Source organism: Varanus komodoensis, unplaced genomic scaffold (assembly GCF_004798865.1).
Source record: "Varanus komodoensis strain SLA01 unplaced genomic scaffold, ASM479886v1 scaffold14_1, whole genome shotgun sequence".
Classification (NCBI taxonomy): domain Eukaryota; kingdom Metazoa; phylum Chordata; class Lepidosauria; order Squamata; family Varanidae; genus Varanus; species Varanus komodoensis.
The window spans coordinates 6838884-6850922 of record NW_025335438.1 but is presented as its reverse complement, the minus strand read 5'-3'; the positions used below and the strand labels follow the sequence as shown (position 1 = coordinate 6850922).

Sequence of the window (12039 nt, the reverse complement as noted above, 5' to 3'; positions counted from 1 at the left end):
TATAAAACAAAAAATTAAATCTGTTTTGAAGGTTCTGCTTTCCACTCTCTTATGATTTAAAGACTTTCTTATCCCACAAGGAGAATGGGAAAACTCAGCATGTCTTTTACTTGGGAGACTTATGTTTTTAAAGTGACTTTAAGAACTCTAAATTGCTAGCTGTCAGAACAAGGCATATAACTGGTGAGGCAGATGCTGACATATGGTGTCTCTATCTGATAACAGCAGCAAGATCTGATTTCCATTAGTTAATAACAACCAAGTAAATGTACTTGGCTAGAATGTAAAATGTAAAATCAGGAATGAAATGAAATCTTTGTAGTTCATTTCTTATTAACTTGGGGTGGGGAGATATCTAACATCACTGCCCTTTTTGGATGAAAGTCTAGCCTGGTGATAAACCTTTCCAATTATCTCAGATGGGGTTATACCCTTCAAGAATGCCAAAAGTGCATAGATGACAACAGGTCTTGACACAGAGTGCATGACACATTAAAATAGCCCTTTATGATTTTTTTGCATTTGTTTCAATAAAGTCAGATGCAGGAACAACACAGCACCAGTGACCAAGCTCAATTAAAACAGGGTGCATGGAGAGTACCTTGTTTCTGGTGATTTTGCTCCCTGCACACCTCATTGTATATTAACAATGAAAAGGCAGGCAGGGAACATGCCATGTATTGGTTTAATCAGACACACCTTGTGTTGATGTCCTCCTTCCCTACACACTCCTTACACACATGTATTTAAAGGAAGGACTTTGAGCTTTGTAGAAAATATCATAGTTTGTTCAAACTGGAAAATTGGGATTTTGAGTCAGGATTAGAGCAGGAAAATACACTGTGATTGTCAAGGGCAGACAATACCCTCTCTTAATTCACTGCTGCCTTTCCTTAAAATAAGTATAATGATGACCATATTGTAGAAAGGACAAAGAAAGAGACATGGTCACACTGGCCATGTGCATAGATATGCGTAAAGGTAGCCTTCTATTTCATTTAAGACCTGCTTTTATTAGCTTGGTCCAAGATGGGACACTGAAGCAAACATCACTGACAGCTAGAGTACTTTCAGATGGTGAAATCTGAAAGCCTTTCTACAAGAGGTATTTATTGTGTACTCAGTTCTTCACTCATGGTAATTTCTGAGTAGTTTACATGGCACAACACTACCCTGTGGTTGTATAATGGAACATTCGGAGGCAGAGGGAAAAAATCCCCTGGAGAAAAGTATGTATGAAGGAGCTGATCTTTCTATGCAAAAAATCCGGAAGAAGACACCTTCGTAAAGTGGTGGGTTACAAGCCCCATGCAGAAAATCCCTGAGCCCTCCTGAGGGATTGCTGTTTCACTATAAGGTAACAGAAGAATAACAACTGATTTTTTACAATTTCAAGAACAAAGCACTTTCTCTATGTTTATCTATTCCAGTATGGTCCTTCCATACTATTTGATGGAACCAGTAGTGTGGATAGAACACATTGCTGGCATGGAAGGAACAAATGTATTCTCTTGCTTCTCCCCCCCCCCCCCCCCCGCAAAGCACTTGATAAGTATGTGTATGGGTGGGTGGGGGGGGCGAGGAATGAAAAAAAGGTTGCTGCTATTGGTTTTTAAATGATGCCCCTGGCTTCTAAAAAAGGCAAACTGGTTTCCCAGGATTTTCTCATTTTTAAACAACTATGGGTTGAATCCAGGATCTTCCATGAGAGGAATGCCTCTACTTGGGAAAGGTCCCTCCATCTGATTACAGGTTTCCCATGACCCTGGTCTAGAGGGAGAAATAAACCCTGCAGAACTTTCACATTTGCATTTCAGATTAGCATAATCTTTGTAGGATCTTACTTCAGGCAGAGAAGTGAGCCACCTTGGTCTGATTATTTCTTCTCAGAATTGTGGGTGTGATTTTTGTATCCAGATGACTGCTAATTATTCCCTCCTTGAAATGTGAAACAATTCATTTTTTTCTTTTAAAATTTTGATCTAGCACACATACATTATTTCAAGCTTTCAGTTGCCCAGGTACCACTGGTGCTTTCAAAACTGGCATGGTAAAAATAACACATACTAGGGAGAAACATGGGGGGGGGGCGTAAAATAACATGTTATTATAGGCTTTTCCCCCATTGGATCATTTTTGGCAATGTAAATTGCAAGTGCAGCCCCCTTCCCGGGCTACACCTGCAATTTATGAAACCAAAAGTGATCCACTAAAAAAGAGCTAAAGAGAAAGAAGCGGAACGCCCTACCTATCCTCCCACATATACACTAGGATTCCCTACTATTGAGCAACAGCAAAGACAAAAAAGGATGTCACTAGCAGCATTAAAATCATGTCTAGTTTCATCCTGAAATCTAAAGTAAAAGCAGGCGAACTAATTTCTTTTCTGTAAGGTATTCTGGTAATTTCTTTCCTCATTTCTTGATAAAGCAAAACAGACTGCAATTGCCAAGTAGCAGAGAGAATTGGGAGAACCTAGAATGGGAAAAATCCATACATTCCACAGTTTTGCTTAGTTTCCTTAATCTGTCAGTCCAGTCAGTTAACAGGGGCATTCTAGAAACTTACAGTTCTTTCTCAAAATGAAGGGACTCTAGCATGCCAACTAGCAGTGGTAGGACTGTGAAAAGGATGGTGAATGTAAAAAAATGTAATGTAAAAATGTAATGCTGTTGTTTGGCTGTTTGCTGAGTGAGGCAATACATTGTATACCAACATTAGAGGATGAGGACCAAGGAAAGGCAATGGAAGGGCTGCAAGATGAGGCTTTCTTTTTTGTTTCCTTTTTTAAAAGGCTGGAATAATAGAATGGCAAGCAGAAAATGTATGCTTCATACAGAGTGGTGGAATATTAAGCCAGTAAACTCCAGCACTGATTAAAACATTTCCGTGATACACAGTTCAGAATGTTAAATTATGGCTGTCAGCCTGAAATATAATAAGCATGCAAACTGCCTCGATGTATCACAGCAATACTCCCCTCCAGTTCAGCCATCTGTTTCCAGTGCTGATTAGCCAGGTGCCCCTTGAACGACTTAAGCAGGGCTGGATAGTGCTAATCACTTCATAGTATCTGATATTCAGAACCATATTTACTTTGTACATAAAGATTCTATTTAGTTTATTTACTCCCATTCTTCATTAATCTAGCTCATCCTTTTTTTTTTTTTTTGAAACAACTACAAAACTACCTTTCTTGTGGGTAAAGAATGCCATTAGTTCGTTACAAGTGGACCTGTAATGCATGCATGCTATAGTGCCAATATTTCTGTTCCACTCCATTTCACATCCAGTCCTGCTGCTTCTTGAAATAATCAGCAATCTGTGCCAATTTAGCATGCTTTCTCTTCCTTGGGTTACTTTTAGGACACTTCTTCCTCTTGCCTCTGAGGATTTCCACCCCACCCCACAACATGCTTCTGTGCTTCCTCCAGGCTTGGGATTCCCCAAAGCCTGTACTGGATACATACAGGCTTGACATCAGAAAATTAGGACTGCTATTATCATCATTGATCCAATGTAAAACATGTTTATTCATGGGCAACAATAGCTGTAGTATAAAAAAAATTCATGTGAACATTCAAGAAAAGAAACAGCACAGACCATATAAACATGTGCTAAATAGAATAAGCAGCAACAGTTCTGACTCTCATGAATGAATGCCAGACTTAATAGCATGAGTGTTTCCCTACCTCACAGCTGTGGCCATGAAGGTTCAGGGAAGAAGTAAAATGTATTCACTGAAAGTGAGACAAATATCACGTGCTTTCTTAATCTAAAATAATGTCAGAGGCATGCATTTTGGACTCGATGAATGCATATCACACATTTTACAGATGAACTTCCTTTCTTGCATGACCTCATAAAGCATGGCTCATCTCATTCTATATGCATGTAGCAGATCTGGTATTTAGTATTTCTGTTTTATGTATGATATTTCAAATTTGAACTTGGCATTTTACCAAGAAGCCATAAAAAACAAAACAAGAACTATTTTTAATAACAAAACAAATGCAATTATTGAAAAATGATCAAGAGCCATTTGACTCTCTTTCTGAACTACTGCTGGAGTTGCACCATATATAGATGATGTGAAATCAGAGTAAACAAAACAGCCAGTGAGAAGTCAAAGCCTTGTAATTTCAAGGCACAGATCTGAAGTGGAACTACATGTTACTTTAGTTAATACATATTTCACAGGCAGTGGGTTAAATCCAGTGTTTTCCCTCCCCAGAAGGACCACTCTCTGAGAGCAATTCCACTCTAGCTGGGATTGTCTAGCTGACAGGGGAGGGGTAGGAAAGGCAATTTTTGCTAATTCTCCACTCTCCCTGCAATCAGCAGTGTTTTGTCTCATGCTGTTCCAGAAGCAGAACCAGAGCAGATTTGCCAAAGAGGACTTCAGTGGAAGTAGGAAAATCACTGAAGATCTTAGAAATGCTGTACTAAATCAGAAGTCTGTTATTTATGAATTGAAGGAGTCCTTCCCTCTGTAAGAAAACATAACACATAAAAAAGCCACACTGGATCAGACCAAAGTCCTGGTTAGTCCAGCATTCTGTTACCACAGTGGCCAATGTACATGAGTGCAACAGCATCTTATCAATGGATACTTGAAGGCACGCTACCTCTGATGCTAGGAGCAAAATAAAGCCATCACAAGTTATAGTCACTGATAGCTTTACTCTTCATGAATTTCTCTAATTCCCCTCCAAAGCTATCCAAGTCAGAGGCAGATGCTGTATCCAGGCTACATGGAGGCAAAAGTAATGAAAACTTGGTGAGGCTCCCATTTCACCTTAAGCAGCTCTCAGTAGGGCATCAACATCTTGTTTTAATTTGAAATGCTGTTGCTACACTGCACACAAAACAGATTAGAGAAGCCACAGGTGTCATACTATGCACATGCTCTATAACATTTTTGTGTTTTGTGAGCTAGCTGGAAGCTGAAATTAACATGATATAAACCATCCCTTATGAAATTTACAAGTGGGACAAAGTCAATGGAAGGAATATTTCTAATTTCAGGAGAAAGAGAGAATTTTGAAGAATTTTTGAAGTATTAATTGACATTTTAAACATATAATTTTAATAAAAATCTAATTTATTTTAAAGGTTTTATTGCAATGTTGGCACTTTGCGATAAATAAGTGGGTTTGGGGTTGCAGTTTGGGCACTCGCTCTCTAAAATGTTCACCATCACTGGGTTAGGGTTAATAAAATGAGGTGTCCTGGCATGATTTTGAGATTGGAATGTGTTTAGAATGGGCAGAAAGGATGAGCTGTGCAGAAAAAGGAACTCAGGGAAGACTTTTTCAAAATCGTCCTATTTTCACTGGAACTTTAGCCCTATATTAGGGTTAGGGGTATGCAGCAGGGCAGGGTTCGGGTTAGAAGAACAAGGTGTCCTCGCATGATTTTGATGGTTGGAATATGTTTAGAATGGGCAGAAAGGACGAGCAATGCAGAAAAAGCTACTCAAGGAAGACTTTTTCAAAATCACCCTCTGTTCAATAGTATTTTAGCCCTATATTAGGGTTAGGGGAGCGCACCAGGGTAGGGTTAGGCCAGTGGTGGTGAACCTATGGCATGGTTGCCCCAGTGGGCACGCAGAGCCCTCTCTGTCAGCACGTGAGCCAAGTCATGCCAGCATCGCCCCAGCAGCTGAGCATTGGGTAACAGCACATATAGGGGCCGTGCGCATGCTCAGAAAGGTGTAGCAGCGCCAGGGGATGACATCATGAGCCGTGACTCATTAGCCGCAACTCATCTGAGCTTTCGCATGGACGGTCAATCCACTGCCAAGGATATGTGTGTGTGTGCGTGTGTGCGCATGCTTGTACTGGCTGTGAGTTTTTTCTAAACTAAAACTGCAGTTTTCAGGTTTTATTGCAGTGTTGGCACTTCGTTATAAATAAGTGGGTTTTGGGTTGCAGTTTGGGCACTCAGTCTTTAAAAGGTTCGCCATCACTGCTATATACCTAAAATCTAAGGGAGGAATTCCATGCATGTTTAGAGCTATTACTGGCTGTGGCTTGCTGGGAATTGTAGTCCTTTTTTCTGGCTGGCTGGGGAATGCCGGGAGTTGTAGGAGTAATTTCTTTTAAACATGTAGGATTGCACCCAACATATATTCTGGCAGAAAGTAATCTCAAAGTGGTCTGTAACAAGATCAATACTTACTTATTTAGGGTGCCTCCCCCCCCCCGCCCCCCACATACTTTACTTGTTCAACAGCTTTGACAGTTAAATGCAAGCAGTCAGCTTACCGCTCTTATTGAAATACATTCCTGGCTGTTTTGGCAGCCTGTTTTAAAATGCAATAGCAAGGACTGCTGTTGAACAGAATGTTTCTAGAGTCTCACAGGCAACACAGTGTGTCTTGCCACTTGAAACATTTGCTTCTTTGGGATTAAGGCACAACAGAACACAAAATACACTGTGTCCCCAGGATCAGATCTTGTTAGCAGATCTACAGATTGGAACAGCCAGGGTCATTGCAATAAAAGCCTTCAGATATTCAACTGGATAGTGCTTTCATACCACAGATTGCTAGTTCTCCCATTTCCTTTTTCTCTTTAGACAGTCTTCAAAACAGTTTTCAAAATGCAGCATTCCTAGGTGTTTCCATGTCCCTCCAGTTTTGGAGGAGTTAAACACCCAGCTCCCTCCTCCAAAGATCAGAAATTTTTAGACAGCTCCTCAAGTGTTATTTTATCATTACAGTTCACTTATAATGGCTGTTGAATCCTGAATACCTCTCAGGGCATGGCAACAATTAGAAACAAGCTGAAATACTTGTTAGTTCTCTAGTGAGTGTGGGTGTGTTGGTGTGCACATATGTGTTTAAAATTGATGATTTCTTAAAAGACTGGCAAATAGAGGAGATAGTTGTCATCAACGAATAATTGACAGCAAAGGTGAAACAACTCATTTGAATTGCTTACATGCATGTCAGAGTTAGAACAAGTTTGTAAACCATAGCTTGATGTGGAAAAATATTAGTATTACAACACTGTTTTGCTGCAAGAAGCAACCAAGAGGAAGGAACAACTACATCTGGAAGTATGCAGAGATATATAACCTTGTCTCATGGCTCTACATCAGTTCATTCCTACTAGCAAAATCCTCAGAGCATGCTGCATATAAACATCAGCTGCTGGCTCTAACACAACAGCTAAAGCAGTCTAAATGGGCCTTTTCTTTTTCATATGAGTTGTCTCATTAAATGTTAATCCAGGCAAAATACACACAGTGGGAAGGCACCAGTTCTGAACCTAAGCCATCCTCAGAGTCAGGAAGAACTAGATAAGGCTGCTAATGCTTGACATTTAAATTCCCGCTTTAAGGTGATGGCTTATAAGCAATATTAAGTAATAATTGTGAAAGCAAAAAAGAATTACCTTCAGTCCGAAAAGCTTCTTCATGCAGAACTGTTCAGCTTGTCAAATAAAGTGTTTTGCCCCCCCCCCCACCACACAGACAAAAGTCCTGCACACAGCAGCATTCTATGAAGCCCTTCCTAGTGATCCAGTTCTTGCAATTTTCAGATTCTTGCCCGCTCTGCTACTTTTTGAATCTGTATGCGCAGCACAGATCCCTACCTTATTTGGCTGCCAAGCCTATTACAGTGAGCAAACAATGCCTTCTCTGTCAGAACAGAGAATGAATAGTATCACAAAGACACTCCTCTCTCATGTACAGTGCTGGACTTTTTCCTCCTTCTCCTTTTCTTCTCAAAGCAATCTAACTAGGGTGGGAAAGGATGGAAGGAAATTACTAGTATATTTTAGGAAGCCCTCTTCTTCAGTGCCACTAATCATTACTAACATGCAGCAAAATAATATGGGAGTTTGGTTTTTTTAACTCACAGTCTTGGAGTTAATGATGGAATGTGTCCGTTAACTTAATATGTTCATCCCAAGTGACTGAATGTACAAGAAAACATCTGGAGTATCAATTACAAGGAATGGACTGTCTGCCTGCTTCAACCCATCAAGGGCAAAACAAAAGAGTAAGAAGGAAAATCTCAAATGGTGTCAGCTGAATGTGGGTTATTTTTTTGCTGCTCTCTCTTTTGAGATTGATTTGGTCTTTGAACATAGACCAGGCTTCTGGAATAGAGTACTTTTACTATGAGTGATTGAGCAAGAGTTTGAAGCAGGATTTGGGTGATGAGAGAAGATAAATCTTTGGATGACTGGAGGCTCATTTCTTTCCTTAAAAGAGACTTATATCTAATAAATGTAAATTATTTTAGGGATGCAAATACCAGCTGTGCAATGAACATAGTGGCTGGATTTTCCATGCATTACAACATCCTATTATAAATGGTTACAGTATATGAGCATATCGTGGGTAACCAGTTTCTCCAATATCCATAATCCTTCACTATGAAGGAATTTAGAGAATATTAAATTAAAAAATGCTTCCAGAGAACATTGTTTCTCCAAACTAAATTTAAATCACTAAGCTTTTGGGACTAAAATAATGCAACAAAACACTGTCTGTGCATTGATTTCATGATATCTGAAAGCACTTGTAGCTGATTAACCAGTGTAATAGCTACTTGATGATCCCTGAACAATCCCCCTGCATTTTCCTGTAAAGACTGCCTGAGGCAGAGTGAGAACTACCAGATGCTACAGAGAAATAGAGGGTGGCTTTTTGCCATCATGCCCTAATTGTGAATTTCCCAGGGCATTTGGCTGGCCACTGCTGGAGACAGAATGTTAGATCAGATGGACCTTTGACTAGACCCTGCAGGGCATTTTATATGAACTCAGCCAAAGTTCTTCCAAGCTTAACTTTAGCCAATTTGGTGGATTCCCTGAACATACACTTCTGAAAAAGATCAGAAGGATGCACAATCCAGCTTTTTATTACATTCATTTTGCAACAACTCTCAAGAGGCATGACCACAGAGGCAGCATGATTCCCAGATGAGGAGACTCAATGCTGCAGTGTCGATGCTTGGCATACTTATTAAATGGCAACTCAACAACAATCCCAGTGGTAGCCCTCTATTTCCCTAACAGATCAAGCATGACATTTCTGTAACAATGAGAATAATTTAATTCAGCATTAGACTATTGTTATGTGTGTGATTGGACTTGTGCTTGGTTCAGAAGCTACAATTAGGGCAAAACGTATGGTTAAGATGACCATTTAACATTTAGTTATACACACATTACACCTGAGTAAAAGGAACTGTACCAGCTGCTTATTAGCTACCAAGCTGCAGCTTTTGCAAAATGTGACATCCAGATTAATAACTGGGACCAGAAGGTCCAAACATATAATACCAATTCTGACCTGCTTGCATTGGCTGCCCGTATGTGCCCAAGCCTAGTTCAGCGGGCTGGTTTTAACCGATCAAGCCCTATATGAGTTGGACGCACAACAGCTCATGGAATGCCTTTCCCAACCTAAATCTACCCAGACATAAAAACTGGGGTCTTCCTCCTGCTGCCAACTCTAAGAGATGCACAGAAAGAGGAGGACCTTCTCAGTGATGATCACCCCGAGGCCTGCCTTGTGCCAAAATTCTCTTCTTTTCATCATCAGGCTAAAACTGCTCTCTATTCCCTGGTATTTAATAGCAAATGATGGGTTATCTCATCTGCTTGATTAAGTCTAATTTTCTTAAAATTGTTTTATATATTTGAACTGTTTTAAATTTTTGCATATTTGAATTTGACTGTTTTAAATTTGTATGCCAGAATTTTAATTTGTAATTTTTATTGTATCTCTTTTTGGTTGTATCTTTTAAAAAAATTATACTTCAAGAAATTGGGGTGAACTGTCCAGAGAGCTTCAGCTATTGGGTGGTATAGAAATTAATTTTTGTTGATATTTAAGAGCCTAAACAACTTGGCTTCCTTCCCCTATATACACCAAACAACCCCCTGAGATCTTCCAAGGTCTTAACAGTTGATCCATAATCAACAATGTGGAACTGCTTGGTGCTGGCACACTCCCTCTGGTACACATTCCCACATGTGATTTGATAAGTGAAAACTTGATGAGCTTAAAATGCGTCTCAAAAAAGTATTGGTTTAGCCAGACTTTCTCTGACTTGCCATCAGTCATGATAGGACCTATTTTACTGCCTTATTGCAATGCTTTTAAGGTACATATTTTTATTTATTTTTATATTGGATTTTATAGTGTATATTTTTATGTAAACCTCTTGGAAATTCTAGAAAGCAACATAGAAGCAGCTTAAATAAATACATCAAAATCTGTCCTATTCCTGCTGATTACAACAATGTGTTTGCTTTTAGAATATTCTATTTTTTACTGTGAAGGCCTATGTTATTGGATAAAAAATTGTGGGAGTCCACCACAGATGCTAGCCTACCACAAATGAAGAAAATCATCTAATGCTACAAGGCAACACTGCATGTGCATCAAGTACATCTCATGCTACTTGTACAATCCAAAAAGTACCAAAGAAAATAGCACATCCATGTTATAAATATTTTGAAAAATGTATTTGTTGAAGCAAAGCAGAACTGCATACTTTTTTAAAGGTCAAACTCCATCAAGATAAATCTGAAAGGATGCTCAAGGAGTCAACATGCAGGAGAAAGGGAGGTGGCCTTGGAGACTATAGAATTGTGATTGTTTTGGAGTAATTTTGTTTCACCAAATTAATAGTTCATTTTTCTATTATTTATCAGAACAAAATGTTCCTTGCTATATTTGCAGTAAACCATCATCTTTAATTTAACAGAATTTAAGCATCACTGGTGGGGGGGAACCCTTTAATTCAACAGAGCATTATAGGATGGAAACCTAGACCCAGACTTTGCTCCTTGCTAGCAGGAACATCCTCTGTGCAAAGGAGGAAGGCAAATTTAATCAATTCTCCCTTTCCCCTGGCACCCTTCCAAGCTCCACTCTGGAGAACTGGATCCTAAGATAAGAACAGCTATTGGTAGTATCCTCTGCTGAGGATACTTGAGTGGGTTCATGTATTTCTTGCATTTCCTGGCAGTTGACACAGTCCAAGATCCAGGTTCTTCAGTTCCAGCAGGGGAACTGTTCCATAGGTGAGGGCATAAAGGAGGAAAAAGACTCATTCCTCTCATGATGTCCCCTGTGTGAGAAATGAAATGTTACTGTTACTAAGTGTTAAGGGTGAGAAACAGGAATAGGACAGGATCATTGAAGTCTCTTAAGGCAAAAAAGCCTGAGAATCAAAACAGGTAAATGGTTGTTCTAAGAGTAATAATGTTTCTTACATCAAAAGTCTGGAAAAATACCAGAAGGGGTAAAATTGGGGGACAGTGGTAAAACTGTCACCTTCAGTGGAGGAGAGCAGACGATGGATTACTTTACAATTGGCAATAACGAGCCTGGAGAAAGGCCTGTTCTCATTATCTCATCCTCCCCACAAGATTTAAGAAACATTTTGGCATCAAGTAAGAATTTTCAAGGCCGCTTCGGCCTGTTGAACTTTTAAAAGGTACTGTGCACACTTAATAGGCTTATGAATAGTAAATGACACACCTCCCATAGGTAATAGGCTCATTAGCATGAACATGGGATGTATGAGCGGGAGGGGGGAACATATTAAGGAGTAGTATGATATAGGTGGATGGGGAAGATTGTGACTTCTTAGTAACCAGCCAATGGCGAAGCGGGGATAGTGTTGAGCATCGGGGAAAGGAATGTATATAATCCCATTGATGTTTGAAATAATTGCTCTTTGTTTCTCAGACTACTGAGGCATTGAGCCAGCCTTTGCAAACGTTTTTGTATGGAATAAACTGTTTGTACCTACTCGAATCCTGTCTCAAGGATTTTTAAATCTCACACCTGGGATACCACAGGAGGGCCTACGGGGTAGGAAGTAGGCACAGAAGCACAATGTGTCTGATTGTTAGGCACACTGTGAGGCATAGCTGATTAACCCACATTGTGTGATTTGTGCTGCAGTGTGGATTAAAGTGTTTTTGGCAATATTGAGTCGTCTGACTTGTATGTCAGCTTACTATGGAGAAGGAAGCAAGTAAGTTAGACAGGCATGGG

At 39.7% G+C, this 12039-nt stretch overlaps 1 protein-coding gene across 1 annotated transcript in view; it reads right to left on the bottom strand.

Moving 5' to 3' along the window:
• The window catches only part of PAG1 (phosphoprotein membrane anchor with glycosphingolipid microdomains 1), a 43644-nt gene extending 36201 nt beyond the window's left edge, over nt 1-7443 (bottom strand). Inside the window, exon 1 of the mRNA XM_044424505.1 lies at nt 7404-7443. The gene's annotated coding sequence lies outside the window, so the exon portion shown is untranslated. The remainder of the gene's footprint in view (nt 1-7403) is intronic.
• Between the last annotated feature and the right edge of the window lie 4596 nt (nt 7444-12039).